This window comes from Pipistrellus hanaki (assembly GCF_964339955.1).
Source record: "Pipistrellus hanaki genome assembly, chromosome: 3".
NCBI lineage: Eukaryota > Metazoa > Chordata > Mammalia > Chiroptera > Vespertilionidae > Pipistrellus > Pipistrellus hanaki.
In genome coordinates, this window is record NC_140505.1 from 61,806,973 (window position 1) to 61,827,048 (window position 20,076).

At 36.0% G+C, this 20,076-nt stretch overlaps 1 protein-coding gene across 10 annotated transcripts in view; it reads left to right on the top strand.

Annotated features, from left to right (window-relative positions):
• Positions 1-20,076, top strand: part of PCDH9 (protocadherin 9) — an 897,448-nt gene that overhangs the window by 701,405 nt on the left and 175,967 nt on the right. The gene's annotated exons all lie outside the window — the stretch shown is intronic.

Below are 20,076 nucleotides of genomic sequence, written 5' to 3' on the forward strand. Positions count from 1 at the left end.
CATTTACTACCTGTACTCAGCAACCCATTTTGCATGTCTCTCTTCTTTCTGTTTCTACTTCATTTTCCTATTCATTAATTTATAAACTCAAAAGATTTATTCCTTAGGAACAATGCCATTATCTGTCTTCATATAAGGACGTGTCTCTGTACCATGTCTCAATCCCCCTACTAAATGAGTGTTATATATTGTGTTATATATTGGAAGACCAGGTCTAGGTCTTCCAATGAGGTGAATGCCCCAATAAGTGTGGCTAATTAAAGTCCAAAAAATGGATTTTATTGAATCACATTAGGAACTTGGGATATGCCAGAGAGCAATGTCAGAGCAAAATAAATTTGAGAACTTTAATTAAGTACACAGTATTTTGTTGGCCTACTCAAACTTTATTTTGCTCAGAGCTGTTTACCCAGGTTTGCAAATATAAAGTCCATATTTTCAAAGAGATAAATCTCCATTGGTCTAATTCTACCTAGTGATTTCTAGCTGCTTATTTTACTTCTTGATATGTGGATGTGGTCACAGGGTCATGGAACAAAATTTACCCAAGAGTTGTTGATTCAGCTAAAACAAAAATGCCATGTCAAACCTTCTTTTGCAGTTACTACTTGTCACTGCCAGGAAATCGCTTTTTGAAAGGAGTTCTTAAATTTAATCTCCATTTAATTGAATTAAACACACATCTGAAAAGAAAGTAAGGGGGGGGGGGGGGAGTTATCTTGTTGCCAAACTGTTAAAACACACACACACACACACAAAGGATGGATGAACCTTTTAAGGGGAAAATATCTCTACTTCAACATATTTCAAGGACATGGGGCATATTTTTAAGTTAAGAAAGGTTAGACATTTTTATTCTGTCAGACATTCTATTGTTTTCATTACAGACTGAAGAATGAAAGACCATGAGAATATTCAGCTGTACCTGATAAGATTTTTTTTCTTTAGAGATGACCCCAACCTGTGGGAGATGATTTATGAAATCATGATTTTCATTATTGGACTTGGTGCTGACTGTGTTGTTTTTGATTGATGGGCCTATAGTTTTTGTCTCCTTTTGTCTCCAGTAGAGAACAAGGGCATAAGAACACAGCTAGTGGATGGAGGAAATTATGTTAAAGGTGGCAGTATTTGGGGAGAAGTGGTTATGTAAAGCACTCAAATAATTTAGACACTTGATAAAGCATGGACTTTATTTTATGTTTTAAAATAGATTATTATTTTAAAGAAGATTATGCAACCTATGGCAGAGAATTCATAAAAGTTTTCATTTGTTGTTGATGAAAACAGTTCTGAAATGCAAGAAAAGAGGCATTTCATTCACCCTGGCATACAAACTGTTCTGACATAGAAGGCCATCTATTATTTTAAAAGCAAACAGATAATACATTTTTCTGTTTTTTTAGTAAATATAAGAAATAAGCCGAAACTGGTTTGGCTCAGTGGATAGAGCATCCGTCTGCGGACTGAAAGGTCCCGGGTTCCATTCCTGTCAAGGGCATGTACCTGGGTTGCGGGCATATCCCCCGTAGGGGATGTGCAAGAGGCAGCTGATCAATGATTCTCCCTCATCGATGTTTCTAACTCTCTGTCCCTCTCCTTTCCTCTCTGTAAAAAAATCAATAAAATATATTTAAAAAAAATAAATAAGAAGTTGTCTTTTTTCTAGTTAATAGCCCTACAGCTCATATTTCAGGGAATATCTCATTCATAAATAATATCCACTCTGAAATAACTTATTTCTTATTTTTTTTAATAAGTCTAAAGCCTCTATGTGTATCTGTGTACGTGTGTTCTCTTAAAATGTCTCAAAATAATGTAGGCTAGCCTACAAATGAATGAGAATAAACTTTCACAACAAAGTTTGGGCATAAAGCATTTGTAAATATTGAGGAAGTCTAGCCAGGACTACAGAGAGTGAGAAGCATCTGCATTATCCTTTGAAATATGTCCTAGTTACTTTCAGAGCCTATTCTTATTTAATATTTTGTCCATTCCAAACAAAGCAACTTTTAGAAAAAAGTAGTGTAAAAGCCTCATATATTTTATAAAGTACAAGTCCTTATTCATAATTGATGCAACACATTTATTAATGATTAATAGCTATTTTCTATTAAACATATATATTGTATGAATACAATTCTTTTTATTTTTAATATTTTTTTCTTGACTTTTTAAAGAGAGAGAGAGAAACGTTGATTTGTTGGTCCATTCATCTACCTGACTAATCTATACAACCTTGACCATTATCATCATCATCATCATCACCACCATCATTTATTGAGAACTTATACCATTTCAGACACTATGCAAAGGTTTTGCATCATCATCATCATCATCTCATTTAATTCTCATAACAATTCTATAAGGCATGTTTTGACCTTCTGCATTTTAAAGATGAGACAGTTAATACTCAAAGAAGCTAGTAAATGGGGGAATACAAATTTCAATTCTAATTTATACGATTTCAAGTCAATGAAACTAAATAGGATGTTATAATATATACAATGAAAGATAACTACAATGCAAAACTAATGTATGCATTTCCATTTTTTTTCCATAAAAATATTTAAATGTATGGTGATTGTGTTTCATAAATACTTTGGAATCTTAGTGCTACAGATTGACTATCAGAAGTTTTTGGATATTAATCTTGAGGAACACTGGAACATTCAAAGCTCATCACAATTTTAGGTCTCACTGACATCATTTACTCTGCATGTTTATTGAAGGAGTGGTTTTCTTTAATGAGCAAAGGAAGCATTGCTGCAACACATTTTTGGTTTCCAAAAATATTTCAAACATGTTACCATGGATGAAATAATTAACAGCACTTCAATGAGAAATTTCAGGGATCATTTAAAAAGTCTAGTTTAGCATATGTTTTATCCTTTTAAAAACATAACTATTCTATAAGTAAAGGACATATTATAATATTCTAATAAAATGTTTACCCAATCAAAATATACAATTCAAGCCCAGCTGGCGTTGCTCAGTGGTTGAGCATTGACCTACAAATGAGAAGGTTACAGTTTGATTCCTGGTCCAGGTTCATGCCTAAGTTGAGGGTTTGGTCCCCAGTGTGGGGCATACAGGAAGCAACTGATCAATGATACTCTCTCATTGTTGATGTTTTTATCTCCCTCCCTGACCTTCCTCTCTAAAATCAATACAAAAATATACAGTTCAAAACTTGACTGCTTTAAAACAGAAACATAAATTATTAGATTCTTGAGCAATAGGTAATGCACGTATTTATTAAAATGGGGCACAAGGAAATGCAAAATACTCAATAGTTGAATTAAATAAACATTTTATCAGTCTTTATTTGAAAATACATTCTTTTACCTTATAGGCTGCTTGAAAGCTAAATTTTAGCCCATAATATACCATTATATACAATTCTCATATGTTTACTTTCATAGAGAAATGTAAGTGTGCAGCTCAGTTGCAAATGTTTTTCTTATAAACTGTAAGTGCCAGAAAGTTATCACTGGGCTCTTGTGTGAATTGCCAAATCAGAATTTATACTGGCCAAAATTAATCAGGCACATACTGCTTTAATCAAGACTTACAACAGAGGAAAGAAACTGAACTGCTAAAACAAAAGGTGGGAAAATTTTAAGCATTGAGGTAAGCTAATGAAAAGTACTGGAGGTCATTGTACAATAGGAAGAGGTTGATCAATGAAGAGAGTCAAGCTCATTTAGTTATTCCAGAATTTGCAAATATTTGTTTGTTTGTTTTTCTTTGATTAGACCATCTGTGTTTGCTAATTGTTGCCCATCTAAGGAGTAAGGCTTCCACAGAGACAGGGAGTGAGGAAGGCTAGTTCCTTCTAAGTTTCCATTTCAAAGAGAGGGTTCTTAGGTTCTTGAGAAAGACATTTCCTGAGTTCTAAAACTGGCAAGAGGCTGGAAGAAGATTCACAAACATTTAGAAAGGCAAAAAGAGAATTCACAGTTTCAAATTTTCTAAAGTTAAGTGCTCTAAGTAAAGGGAGTTCAGAGATCAAGTCCAAAAGAAATCTGTCTAACATTTAGTCAACTGAGAACTTTACATTACATATATAATGTAAAGCTCAGTCACATTACATATACAATCCAATTTGATAACCTACTGGCTTCTTTTTTTCTACTATAATATACCTCAACCCTTTTCACACCTAATATTAGGTAGTGATCTTTTTCAACAAATACATGTACAAATACTTATTGTAGACTAAGTGTAATTCAAACTCCATTATTATTCATTATCTCATTTAGTCCTCACAACATTCTAAGAAGTATTTCTCATCACCACAATTTAACTGCAATAGAAGAGAAGATTAGTTTATAGGGCTTATAAGTAAAGGATCTGGGATTTGAACCAAAGTATTTCTGACTCCAAATAGCAGTTATACTGTATTACATACCAAATAATTCCTCAAAAGAAAGTAACTTGGCAGTTTCTTTATTGCAGACATAAACATGTTTTTGTGAAACAGATTGGCTAGCATGACATCTATTACTCAGTCTTGCCATACTGTGTAGGTTAGTGGTATAAATAAGACAATAATCCATAAGGCTAATATGATGGAAGTACTGGGCAATTATATTTAGTGTTGGCTTATTGTGAATATCCATAAGGTGTCAAGACTTCTTGTTTACTGAAAGTTATAGTGTTTTGAAATGTTGATTAATTGACTACAAAGTTCTTGGTATTATTGTATGATATCTGTAATTCAAAGTATGTGTCCACTCTTCCATACTTAGATTACCAGTGAGCAATACAATAGTGAAGAATTCAGTGTCTGTTATCTGACTAGCACAGTTTTTAATAAAATGTTTTTGCTAGAGAAAGGCTCATGGAAAAGAGAGAGAGCTAATGTGTTTTTGACAGGCATGCAAAATCAGCAGTTATGACATGGGGACATCCGGGCCCACAGCTCACAGATGCTGTACAGAGCAATATATTTATCCTTTGAGCATGTGGCCCTGAGACCAGGATGATGTCAGGTAACCTACTTAGTTTCCAAAAAGTGACAGGTGAGATCTGCTGTACTTTAGATGAAGATCCTCTGCTGCTCTATGATTCAAAACCTTAATTTTTGGTTTTGAATTATGGCTTCTTTTTTTTTTTTTTTTTTTTTTTTTTTTTACAGAAAGGAGAGCAGAGAAACACTTTCTGGATATGCCTACACTCAGATGGCAACATATTCTCATTCTGTACTAAAGGCTCATGACTGTTTAAAATTACTTGGGGACCTTTTTAGAATACAGCTACCTAAGCACCTCTCTAAAAATTCTTACTCAATTGAGTTGGGTGGAGCTTGGGCTTCAGTCATCTTTGAAATCTTCCTGGGTGATTTTAATATCTAACAGAGTTGAGATCCACTGCTCTATATCTTCATAATTTATGTAAAAACAAACCAACAAACCAAACATTAACCTGTCTCTATCAGGTCAAGGGTATAAGGATGTGGCTAGCAATTCATCATTTCTATGTGAAAACTCATAGTCTTATAGACATTTTAGGTATTGTCAAAAGCAAACCATCTTATCAAATATTATGTTCCTTCATAGAAGGAGATACTATTTATTCCTTCTGAGAAGCAGCCTGTTATAATTAAGGAGCATTTAACTAGTTTTCCAAAGAATAGTACTCTCCTCCCAAGCCTGTCACACACTAGCCTGGAAGACGTGTATTAGCCAAGTAACACACCAAGCCTAAAAATTTCCCCCCTAAATACCACCTTCCCATTTTTGATCTTTTATATCTAGTCTTTATTTCCCAACAATTCAAGTTAGATATTATTGATCCCATTTAAAATTCACTAAATTACAGTAAAAATTAAGTTGGTAATTTGCCCATGATCCCACCTTAAGAAGCACAGAAAAAAAGTTCAAGTCCCTTTATTTGGCTTCAATGTGAAATAAATTAAGGTTCATTTGTGAACAAAACTCTTATCTTACCTAATAATAGACAAATATGTAAACTGACTGTATCTTCGCTATGCCCATAGCCAATAAGAGTGACTATGCAAATTATCCCAAAAAATATGGCGGTTAATTTGCATAGATAGGCGCCCAGGGCCTGTGTCCCAGGGACATTCTGGCACCCCGGTCACTGTGAGGTAAGGCGTGGTGTATGAGCGGACCCCCTGTGATTGATCGCGGGGAGCGGGGGAGGATGGGGGGAGGTGTATGCTCCTGCCCAAGAGGCTTTTGGCCTGGGAAGGCCTGTGCAGGGGCTGAGCCAGTGATCAGAGGGAGCTGGAGGGGCCCTGTGCAGGCCTAAAACTTTGGCCAGAGGCTTTAGGCCTGGGCAGGGCCCAGCCTCCATTGGTGTGAACTATAGAGGAAACACCTTTTCTGACTGCACATTGGCTACGCTCCCTGAATACCACTGGTAATATTCTTAGTAACTTGGGTTATAAAAATTTAATAAGGTGATCTAGGGTTTTTCCACCACACTTCTGGAGAAAAAAATGAAGGTCCACTGCTGGAGGGCTAAGAAATGTAATATCCTGCCCTAGCTGGTTTGACTCAGTGGATAGAGCCTCAGCCTGCCGACAGCAGGGTCTAGGTTGATTCTGATCAAGGGCATGTACTTAGGTTGCAGGCTCCTCCCTGGCTAGGGCCCAGGTCAGGGCTCATGCAGGAGGCAACCAATCAAAGTGTACCTCTCACTTTGTTGTTTCTTTGTTTCTCACTTTGTCTTTCCCTTTCTCTTTCACGTTCTCTAAAAGTCAATGAAAACATATTCTCAGGTGAGGATTAAAAAAAGTAAAGAAAGAAAGAAATGCATATCTTATGAAAGTCACATCCTGAAAACGCCTAAAGAAAGTTGTAATTTTTTCTTGGTGAAGGGACTGGAGTCCTTGTTGATGAAAACACTTTGGTGGCTGTGGTGACTGGCAGTGGCTGCAGCAGCGAGGTGATGGGGCTGGTGCCTTCCCTGATGAGCCCGGTTGCCTCCCACAAAGGGAGGCCAGACTGACTTAGGCCTTCTCCCCATGGGGCTCCGGCCTAAGCCATCAGTAGGACATCCCTGAGGGATTCCAGTATGTGAGAGGGGGCAGATTGGACTGAGGGACTCCCCACCCCATCCCCAGGGCACAAAATTTGTGCAGCAGGCCCCTAGTAAGTTATATTCACAGAAAGGTGGCTTCCATATTCATTGAATGAACTGGAAGGGCAGGCTGTAGACTCTTTCCCCTGAATGACTCCCTGGCCCCACAGTCCCTGGCCTTCCCTGGACTGGGGAGGCTCCCTCTGCCTTTAGGAAGAGCCATTGAATCACAAAGCTGCCAACAGAGAGACAGACATGCTGTCAGAATCCACAGCAGCTAACCTGACTCAGGGCACTTTGCCTGTCCATCACTTAACTTGGTTCTGAATATAAATCTAAGGAAAGTATATCTGATTGGAGAAAAACCTAAATTTAATCCCGACCTTGGCTGCAAAGCCATGTGGGAAATGTAGTTTCTCTTCTCTAGATTCTGCAGTATAGAAAGGTACACAAGAAACAGGTTGCACACAAGAATGGATATTGAACTGCCAAGGTACAGCATCCACCACAAACATATATGCTGCTTTTACTGTTTGTGACCATAATATATGCTTGTTCTGATCATGAAATGAGGGGTTCCTATAATAGTAGATCATTTTCAAATGCAAATTATAATTATTATAAGATACAAATGATAGGTATCACACATTTATAGCAGCGTTTATTCAAAAGCTACCATGTCCCAAGCATTATTGTAAACGTTTTCTATCAAGTAATTTACTATATCTGTTTGGAAACCTTATAGACAAACTGGGGCATGGAGGCTAGACAGCTATCACAGGTAACATGACTAGAGCCAGGTTTAAGCCCATGTAGTCTGCACAGCTACCACTGTGTCACCCTGTCTTCCTGGCAGACACAGACTCAGTTATGCTTTCATCAAATACTGTGATGCTTTACAACGTGATTAATGCTTGAACAGGACACATTAAAAAAATGAAGCAATAAACAATACCCATGAACCCACACATTCAGGGTTCCTGACAGAGGAGATAAATGGGGTAGGCCAGTAACAATGTAGGGTTGCCGAGGAAGAAGGAAAATCCAACTCTCCCTCCATGTAAAGTTCAAGATAAATTATTATTTGGGGGTTTGTGCACCCATGATACCCATTCTGAATTTTTGCTGCATAAAAATGAAGGAAAAACTGTGTTTCAGATTAAATACATTTTGCCTTAAGGAGCTTCAGACAGTTTGAACTTGAAATGCAGCCTGTGAATGAATATTTAATTTCACTTTCCTTATAAGTGAAGTTGAATCACTTTTGCAAGTCTGAGGGTGACAGTTTCAAATTTCAGCTCAGGCAGGCAATCAACAGAGAATAATATTACAGCAGGAGAAAAAGTCGGTGATTCAGTAATGACATTTTAATGTTACAGAACAGAGTATCGGTCTAGAAATCCGCAATCCCTTGTGATAGCTTTTTGTTGACTTAACAATCAATACCATCATAACAATAAAAATATGCAAGTCCCTAGCTGTAGGCAATGCCTAAGAATGAGAACTTGTCCATCATTTGTTACAACCTTCCGGGTTTCCCTGCACAATACAGAATTCCCCCTGCCTTTAATCTCGTTGTTATACAGCAAGGCACAGACCTTTAAAGATATTGAAAAAGCATTTATTCCTTTTGGCTATTATTTACTATAGCAAAGAACACCTTTTTCAGATAGCTTCTAACAGGAATTTACATTTTTATTTTAAATTGAAACCATTTCAAGTGCAGTAGATGGCATCTTATCATCATTAACCATTTATTAGGTTTCCTTGCTGCATGGCGCCATAACCAGGATTTAAAACAGACGTGGTGTCTGTCCATTAGAACAGAGTGGCCTGCTACCTGCTGCCCTAACCGTGGAATGGACTCCAGCTCACTCACTGCCTTTACTTACTGACTGAAAGCATAATGACTAGAACAGACTTCTTCTCTAGTGATGATGTTTATAAACCGATCTTTCTTATTCTGATCCAGGAGCATTTTCTTATTTCTGACATACTTTTTCTGTTTCCAGAGAATCTTGAAATAGACTGCCATCATGCCCATCTTCCAGGGTAGGAAGAAAGAAAGAGAAACAGCAGGAGTTCAGAGCTTTTTAAACTTTCAGTTAGGGAAGTATGATCATAGACATTTTCCATGCTTGTCTTGTGGGGTTATTCAACTGTGATTATTATTATTTTTTTAAATGTGGAAAGAGCCCTGACTGGTTTGACTCAGTGGATAGAGCATTGGTCTGTGGACTGAAGGGTCCCAGGTTCCATTCAGTCTGGGGACACATGCTGGGGTTGCAGGCTTGATCCCTCCCAGTAGGGTGTTGCAGGAGGCAGCCAGGAGATGATTCTCTTTCATCATTGACGTTTCTCTCTCTCTATCTCTCTCTCTTCCTCTCTGAAATCAATAAAAATATATTTTAAAAATGCAGAAAGATACAGGTCCAGAAAAATGTATTAGATATTCCTTCCCACCATCAAACATTTCTATGTGTCATTTGTTTACTTCACAACTGTTTACAGTGAATATCTATCTGCCCATGTCAGGGAAGACATGAGGTATGATGTCTACTCGTCAGGAACATATAATCTCAAAAGGGAGCTAAGTAAGAAGTATTGGGATCTCACTATAAAACCACGGTGAGGAGATATACTCTATGCATGTGCAAGAGCTGTATAGGGGTGCAGATTACTCTCCTGCCCTAGTAAATGCATCTCATGAGGAATGAAAATAGAAATAGGCTTTGCATGTTGAGCAGGGTTATCCCAAATGCTGAGAGGGAAGGAAAGGCACTCTAGAGACATGAAAAACATTAGGTGAGGTATGTCAACCTCAAGGCTCACAGTATGCCTGGAAATGATACATAATCTGGTATGAAAAAAAAATAAAAAAGGATATGTAGTGATGGAATCTCTGAATAGAAACCTGGGACAGAATACAGATGGCAGATTTTGAAGGATTGTGTGCTCTGCTAAGGAGTTTGAATTTATCCTGATGAAATTCATAGCTATGGAAAGGGAGTGATTTGTTAAGACTACTTTGGGGGAAGATAAAAATGGGAATAAATGGTTTTCTCAGTGTTTTACCTCAGAGGCATTATTTATCTGGTCTTAGATCCTGTATGAAGTGTCCCTGATACCTCTCCTACCAAGTAGTCTGACAATCTACTCATTTATCCAGTCACCTCTGTCCACATATGTTTATTTAACATCCGTTATGCTCACCATAGTCCATGGCTCTGCATACACAGTGATAAGCAATTTTGACAGCCTCTGCCCTCATAGATGCATCCTATCACAGTGCATTAATTAATTACCTACTAGCACAACACCCAGACCTTAGAGGTTTAAGGTCATTAACCATTGTCTTTCTCACAGTTCTGAGGGTTGACTAGGTCATATTCTACTGATCTAACTAGGGCTTGCTCTTGATGTTGCATTGAGTGGAAGCCAGCTAGACTGGCTGGTCTCTCATGCACTCACTCATACGGCCAGCCCAGATGCAAGTCACAGAGAAGTAGACTTCATCCTTTGAAGGGAGAAGCTGAAAGAAGTATGGGCTTATGAGTCTAGGAGAAGTCAATATTAAATAAGATAATTACAAATATCAACAAGTGTCAAAGGAAATAAGCCTAGTTATGAGTTAGATGTGGGTCCAGCCAACCATTTTAGGAAGAAGGATCAGCCAATGTCTTTCTAAGAAGGAGATATAAATTTGCAACCTCAAAGGAAAAACACAGTTGGTTGCCTCATCTTGGAGAGACAGGAAAAAGAGGGTGTATAAGGAGCAGAGAAGAGAGGTCCATGTGTCTGAGGAACACTGAGGTGAAGGGTAAGTGGCTTGAAATAAAATTGGACTAGTGGGCTTTGTGCACTATAGTTACAAGTATTAAACTTTTCTTTTCTTTTTTTTTCTTTTGACAATGTTCACCCATTATCTGTCTTTTTTGTTGGTTTTTATAGTTTGTTTTTAGAAATATCCCTTTATTTAACAAAGTCCTACCAATTTTTAAACATAAAAGGTGATAAAAAAAATGCTATCTGATTAAATCAGGTAGGAGAACAGATAACAACACATTTGGAAATATTAGATTTAAATCAATAATTGAAAGTTGTACATACTTTAAAGAGGGCTTTTGCTTTATGATTTTGGAACTTCAAATGCGATGTGATTGATATGATAATTATCTCTTTTGCAAAGATAAGATAAAGAAAATGAAGCTTAAGTGAATCAAATTACTTGCTCAAATTCATGCAAAAATTATTAGTGAATCTAATTTCCTTATCTAACACACTATATATTCTTTCATGCTTTCTTTTCATAAGATAATAAAAAAGAGAGAATATATAGTAAAAGAGAGAAAATTACACATTAGCATTTTAGAAAATAATATTTGTAAAGTATCATTTAAGTCTACCTTGGAAGAGAATAGTTTTGTATGTTTGGTAAAATGCAGCTTCTTACTAAATTAAAATGTTCAGAAGGGGACTCTCGAAATACATATTTTTAATCTCTCCCCCAAAACACTGATACACTATACTTTGAAAAATATATATATTCACAAGATAAAGACATTTGTTATGAAAACTTTTGGTAACTTAGTTATTTCATTGCTTACAAATTAAATAATATTGGAGATCAAGCACACATTTATGAAGATAAATTAACAGCAAGATTTAGTGCAATTCCACGTTGAGGATAATATGCATTTTTGTGGGGAGAATTAACTAGTTCTTAGAGGAATATTGTACAGTGGCATTTTTAACTTGCCAATAATTTAATAAATTGCATTGAATGTTTACTTGTATTTTATTAAAAATTTCATTCTCCACTAAGTTAACTCCCATTTAGAAACTAGCATGTACCTCCAGATTCTTCACATCCTTTTACAAAGCAGGGGAGAAATCATTTAAAAGTTTTGGGAGATAAATTGATAACCTTGGGAGATCACTATCTTTTGTTAATGTGTTTTATATAGCTTACATTTTATAAAAATAAATCACTGATGTGATTTGAAAATCTAATAAAACAAACTTTAAAAAATATATAGGTCATAAGAAATAACTATAATTTTAATAAGTAGTCTATTAATAGAGCATCCCTGTCCAATAGACAAATATAAAATTTTAAACTTTCTAGTGGCTATGTTTTAAAAAATTGAAAAGCATGTGTGTACCACAATAAAAATAGCTTAGGCAATGTGACAGCTAACATAACACACAGTGTTACTAAAACAATAGTCTGTTTAACAGAGCAATATTTTACCCTGCTTCTTTTTTTAAACTTAAGATTTAATTTAAGTTAATAGTTCAAACACTGAATAGCCATATGTGCATGGGAGCTACCATATTGGATAGCACAGAGAGAGTTTATCTGAACTGGCCACTAGCAAAACTGCAGAGAGAAGCTGCTTTCTGATCTGAACGCTAAGTAACCCATACAGCACCTCTGAATGCCTGACACACAGCTCCAGCCAGAAAGCACTGAAGGCTTTTCAGGCTTCATCAATTATTTTATACCTTTACTTGCTTTTCTCTTAGATGACAGCTCTTGGTCAGAAAAAGTCACTTTGCTCTGCTTTATTCTTCCCAGAAAGTGTAGTGACTCCATTTTAGCAAAATGCACCTCCCTCATTAAAAGATCTTTAAAAATGAGTGCTCTGTTGACTGATGGTTGAGAGATGTTTCAGTTCTTTAGGATGAGCATGTCTTCTTGAGATTCTTAATGGTTTAAAATGCCTGCATTTTGGTCCTATTAGACTTTGCTGGGATCATTGTTACTGCTGACCTATTGAGAAAGTAAGTTTTTAATTCTAGAAAATAATTTGCTTAAAAATGTAAACCTGCAATTTGGTAAGCTGCACTTGGATGAGGACCAAAACATTCATAGTGGCTGGGAAGAAATGGGCAGAGAGAGAAATAATAAAGCTTATAATGAATGGAAAGGAAATTTTCCTAAAGTCCCTCTGTTCATTTCCCCTATGCTGTTTAATGAAATTCTTTATGATACACTAGAATATAGTTGACATTTAAGAGCAAACTGTTTAATGCTGATTCACCACATGATGAAGTACTTTGGAGTGTAAGACTGCTTTACCCTTGATGGGAAATGGTGTGTAAAACATGGAAGTCTTTGTGCCTCCCAGTCAGGAAGGAGAGGTCGCTCTTAGAGGAAAGCTGAGCACAAACTGTGCAACTAACAGGAGTACTAATTTCAACTCTTTCAGCGAAGAATACTCTTTAGAATGTGCATTTTTTATTTAAATTAAATGAGATTTTATTTTAGCAGTTCTTAAGTTTGGACTTCATTTTTTGAGATTTCTTCCCTCATATTTATTGAGATATAATTAATCTATAACGGTGTGTAAGTTTAAGTGATTTTATATAAATAAATATACAGTATGAACATGTGTTCTGTTACATAGGTGTGTGTTTATGTATAATGTGTATATACATATATACATATATATATGTTTTGTATGTATGCCTATATATACACAGATACACACACACACACACACACACATAGTAACACTAATATAAATAACAAACATTTTTGAGTTCTTTTTTAAATATTTCATGTGCATTATCTCATTAAAAACTTACTCTGTTAGAAAAGTTATTTTTTCTGGTCCTATATATTTTTTAAAAAAATGAAGGAAAGGAATGAAATTACAGAGATATTCACATAAATTAAAAATCAGAATAAAAATTGTAACAATGGATTATTCTGTTTTATGCTATACATTCAATTATTTATTAATTCGACATGATAGAATTAGAACAGGATATTATTGTAGTGGCTTGCCTAGTATTTTTGTTTCATTATGTTTTTTCAATATTTAATACCTTTCTATTATATATTGCTATTGCTATTGCCTTTAGTAAATTCAAATAAAATGATTGATAAATGTTCTGACTCACTTCCCAACCCCTGGTCTACGTGGTTTGAACTAGTCTATTCCTCATTTCTTTACACACCGCTGACAACACTCCCCCTTCACCACTGTCCTGAGAATGACAACTTCTAGCTGAGTCACAGGGATGTTGGGATCTCAAGGTAATTAATTGGAACAACAGTGATTTTGTTGTTGTTGTTTGTTTCTATACAGTATCATAGAAACTACTTTTTTTTACATATGACCATTTTTTAAATAAAAATATGTTTTAAATATTTAATATGAAGAAATAAAATAAATCATTTAAACATTACTTGTTCTTATTTTTTCCCATTCAAATATTGCCTTTCTTTTTATTTCAAGTGTTAAACATAACACTAAGATAAAATATATATGGCATAAAGAGTTTTCTAATCCCAAACCTAAAAGCTTTTGTTTTGTCTGTCTCCTTTACATTTTCTTTTAGGCATTCAGGTCTGACATATCAATCAGAAAATAAGTAAACAATGATGAAAAGTAAAATGTTTCTTTAACACTCCATTCTGTTCATTGCTCTTTAAGTGAACTATGCCATGCGACATTTGAGAATGATATCCTACATGTTTAAGTAAAAATAAATAAATAAATAAATAAAAATAAAAATAAATAGCTCTGGTCTTGTGTTTTGACTCTGTAGATAGAAGGCAAATTTTAGTGTAGCTGCCAATCAACTTAAGGGCCAAACTCAAGACTCAACTATAAAAATTAATTTTTCCAAGGCAAGATGAAAATGACTTCTCTGGTTTTTTAGCTATCTTTTCTGATTGTATAAGTTAAGATACCAGCATTTCATATTATTATTTCTTCTTGCTGTTTTCAAGGCCTTAATGCTAGCACATCCATTAAATACTGGGAATATATTTCTTTGATTTTACTTACATTTTTTACTTGAAAATTTTAATATTTATGCAGTAGAGAATAAGATATGACATTATAATGTTATAGATAGAGGACAAGTTCCAGAAAGTTATAAGTTCCTTTACAGACCAGAAGGGATGTTGAAGTGAGTAGGTTAGTGGTCAGTGCAAAGAGTCATCCCCAACCACACTTCCTGCTTATAATCTTTCAACTTGAGAAAAAGGACATTATTCTGAAACTAGAGAGAGGCCCAGTGTATGAATTTGTGCACAGGATGGTGGTGGTGTGGAGATCCAGCTGGCTCAGCCCCAATTGGCAGATTGGGGCCATGACTGTCAGGAGGAAGAGAAGCAGGAGGTTGGCTAGCTGGCCTGCCCTGGTCAGGCTCATAAGATCTGGGCTGGCTGGGGGAAGGGGCTGCAGGCAATTGGCCAGTGGGCCAGCCCCTGAATGAAGTCGGTGTGGGGAAGGGGGGCGATTGGGGATCAGTGGCTGGCGGAGGGGTCGGGGGAGGTTGGCCATCCAGTCCCACCCCTGAATGGTGTGGGGGAGGCCGGTCAAGGGCAGAGCTGGCTGGAGCGAGGGGCCACTGGCAGTTGGCTGGCCAGCCCTACCCCTCAATCCAACCAGTTCACTAGCTGCGGTGGGAGTCATAATGATGGGTTGTTACAGTCATTAAGGCATTCTGGTCACTGGCTTTTTATATACATAGATAATAGGTTGTAATTCATAATTCAGGGAAAGCAGAGTCATGAAAACAGTGAGGGAATATTGGAGTTTTTCTCCATACCTATACTTTCTTAGCTATTGGTCCCTCAAAGGGGCAACTTGGTGCTATGTAAGGAATAGCTGCCTACAATTCTAAGAACCCAGATTATTAAACCCACTCACTACCACCTAGTAATGCTAACAGTGTCACCTATTTAAGTGTCAAATTTCTAACTATTAATATGTGGCATTTGAAACATGTCTGTAATATCCCTCTGAGCTATAAATATGACAGCTTGAGAAAAAAAAGTAGATATGGCTGATTATTTAGTATAAATTCTGATTTTTATTGACTATTGGACTTTTGGGAAAATGAAGGCAATGTAACTGAAATTATATCAAATAAAGCATAGTAAGTAAGTTAGGCATAACGTAAAACAATGTATAACTTTACTCAATAGATGGTTTATTAGTAGCACTCATTTCCTGATATGCTTTTAGTATAAGCAAGCAGAAAATTAAAAAAAAATCCTTTGCAAACATAAAAGTGTTGAAATGGAATAGCTTGTGAAACCAAATAATTAATCACAATCAGTAATGCAACAGGTATAACAGCCTTGAAGGAGTATAATACTTATTTCTCTGACTGGCTTATTTCGCTAAGCAGAATACTTCCCAGGTCCTTCCTTGCTATCTCAAAGGGTAAGAGTTCCTTCTTTTTTACTGCTGCATAGTATTCCGTGGTGTAAATGTACCACACCTTTCTTTCTTATTTTTTAAAAATATATTTTATTGCCGAGACCGGTTTGGCTCAATGGATAGAGCGTCGGCTTGGGGACTGAAGGGTCCCGGGTTCGATTCCCGTCAAGGGCATGTACCTTGGTTGCTATCCCCAGTAGGGGGTGTGCAGGAGGCAGCTGGTCGATGACTCTCTCATCGATGTTTCTAGCTCTCTATCTCTCTCCCTTCCTCTCTGTACAAAATCAATAAAATATATATTAAAAAAAATAATAAAATATATATATATATATATATATATATATATATATATATATATATATATAATTGATTTTCCACAGAGAGGAAGAGAGAGGGACAGAGAGCTAGAAACATCGATGAGAGAGAATCATTGATCAGCTGCCTCCTGCACACTCACTTCTTGGGATGTGTCCGCAACCAAGGGACATGCCCTTGACCGGAATACAACCTGGGACCCCTCAGTCCATAGGCCGATTCTCTATCCACTGAGCCAAATCGGCTTGGCCCACACCTTTCTTATCCACTCATATACTGATGGGCACTTGAGCTGTTCCCAGATCTTAGCTATTGTAAGTTGTGTTGTTGTGGACATAAGGGTGCATATATTCTTTTTGGTTGGTTTCAGATTCTTAGGATGTACTCATAGAGGTGAGATCACTGGGTCAAAATACAGTTCTGTTTTTAATTTTTTGAAGAAATTCCACACTATTTTCAATAGTAGCTGCGTAAGTCTGCATTCTCACCAGCAGCATACTAGGGTTTCTTTTCTCCACATCCTCACCAGCACTTGTTTCTTGATGGAAATCATTCTGATAGGTGTGAGGTGATACCTCACTATCATTTTAATTTGCGTCTCTCTGATGATTAGTGAATGAGCATTTTTCATATGTCTCTTGTCCATCTGCATGTCCTCTTTGGAGAAGTGTCTATTTAGGTTCTTTGCCCATTTATAAATGGGATTATTTGTCTACCTTTTAAGTTGTATGAGATATTTATATATTTTGTAAACCAACCCCTTCTCAGATGTATCAGTATCGTTTGCATATATGTTCTCCCATACAGTAGGCTCCTTTTTCATTTTGCTGTGGGTTTCTTTTGTTAAGTGAAGTAAGTCAGAGAAAGATAAATACCATATGACCCTCACTTATATGTGGAATCTAATGAACATAATAAACTGATTAACAAAATAGATCCAGAGATATGAAGCCATGGAACAGACTGATGAATCTCAGAGGGAAGGCAGTGGGAAGAGATTAACCAAATAATTTATATGCTTATATGCGGAACCCATGGACATAGATAGTAGTGTGGTAGGACTGGGTGGGGAGTGAGGTGGAAGGGACAATGGGCGAAGAAAGGAAGACATCTGTAATACTTTTACCAATACGAATAAATTAAAAAATAATATCAGAGTGAAACCATCTCACACTTACTTGGGATTTATTATTTTTTTTGTAAAGAAAGCTTTTATTTTTTAACTTGCATTCGGTCTTGCTATTGAATGCTTTGGTAAGGTCTTAACTGCTTGTGATATGAGGCCATGTTCACTATCAAATAAGGGCCAAGGAACTAATTGTTGGTACAAGTATTCTATTGTACCTCACTGACAAATTATTGATGTTACGTTCCACGTTGTTTCCCAATTACTAACATGTGTAAGTAGGTCATCTTAAGATATATGTTTACATGGAAACAGTTATTAATTGTACATGTGTAATGAATATTGATTGAATGAATATATAAATATATACATATGTGCCATAACACTGAATATAACATGTCACATTTGAATTAATAGTTTATATTGGGGGCTTAATGTCAGCAATGAGAAGAGGAATTAAATATTCCAGAGCCAGAAACATTTAAGGAATGGGAGAGGGAATGTGAGGACAATTATTGTCTAGAACATAATATGTGGATTTGTGAAATAGAAAATGAAAAATTCTTGACATGTGCAATATAGAAGACTTGAAGATAGTTTGAATATAGTGTACAAAGACTGAAACGTGTTAAATGAGTTAATGAGTTCCCTTAGTTTACTAGACAAATGTAAATTTAAAAAAATGTGATCTGGTTTGAGTAGCAGAAGAGGGGTATTATTTTGAATACAGGCCAAACAACATGGGCTAACCAAGGTAGTGTGTGTGTGTGTGTGTGTGTGTGTGTCTATGTGTGTGTTTTAGTCAGGTAAATTAATACAAACAGTATTGGAGATAGATATTTGAGTGTTAATACCAGGAGAAACATATATCACCTTTCATTACTATGGGTCAGGCACATCTAAAGTACTTTAAACATACAAACCAAATAATCCCTCGGCAAGGCAATACGGGTAAGGACAATTATGACTTCTGCTTTATAAAAGGGGAACCTGAGTCACAGAGATGAGCAAAGAACTCTCAGTCAATGGTAGAGCCAGGATTTTAATGTAGGCAGTCTGATTGCAAAGTCTGCGCTCTTAATTACTAGCAAGATTAATGCCTAGTGGCTCCTGCCGAGATCAAGGGCGAAACCTTTAGTGGTGTACACAGTTTGGGGTCGGAGGTGGAAATGCAGCCAGTAGAGGAGAAAAAATAGTTATCATGGTGATTTCTAGCCAGTGCTAAATTAAATGACTCTTTTTGTTTTATAATGTTCTATTTCAAGAAGTGAGGTTTTGGACTTATTACTTATGGATCCAGAGATTTTCTTAGCATTCATTGATTGCAAACTGTTTCTAAAGCATGGGTTACGTAGTGTCACCTTAGGATAGAGGCTGAACTTATTTAGCAGTGCCCATCTGGTCACCACCTGTGATAAAAGTACCTGAAGTATTTTTAAAATACAGGTTGCTGGACTCAAGAATTAGAAATCGGGCTTTGATGGGGAAGATACAAGAATCTCTAGTTGTTTACCAGAAACTTTTTCTTTTTTATTATTTTAAAAATTATGAAAATTTTCAGTTCCAAGCATAAAGACACTTGTATAATGAACATATATTTACCCACCTATTAAGTGCAATTATAAAACAATAGAATTTTGCTATATTTTCACTCCTCTATCCCTTATCTTCCTTCCTTTTTTATTTATTTCCTTTCTTTCCTACTTCCTTTCATTGAATTACTTTATGAATAGTGATAAAGTGAATATTTTTCATTTAAACAAATCACATTATCACACCTGTTAAAATGTACAATAATTAATAACTATCATTCATATTCAAATGTACACAATTGCCTGAAGAAGACTATGTGTACAGTTGCTTAATAATAATTCTCTGTACCTGTTTTATTTTATTTTTTTCCTATAATAGATATGTTGAAGAAACCAAGTCAGTTATATGAAATCTGGGTATGGTTCCATTCTTTATTTATTTAAGTTACATAAATATATTAATATGCATGTGTTTTAAAGCTGGCTAACCCCAGAGTTTTTATTTCCTGGTTGAAATGTTGACAGAGGTAGAGACTGATGGGAGCTGAGGATAGAGGATAGATAGAGAATAAATAGATAGGTAGATAGATACATCATACATATATAGGTACATAAATACATAGACAGGTAAACACACACAAATGTAATTTATTTAGGTAATCCTATGTACGGTCAGCATATATTTATCTTATTAAATTCATGACAGAATCGAGACAGCTATTTCAATCATTTAATGGCTTACTTACAATATCAAACATTACCTCCACTAATTTTGCACGTCCTTATTTGCCAGGCTCTGTGGACTGTTGTTGATATCAGCATCATCTGTTCCTAAGATTTTGTGCTATGTTGGAATGCC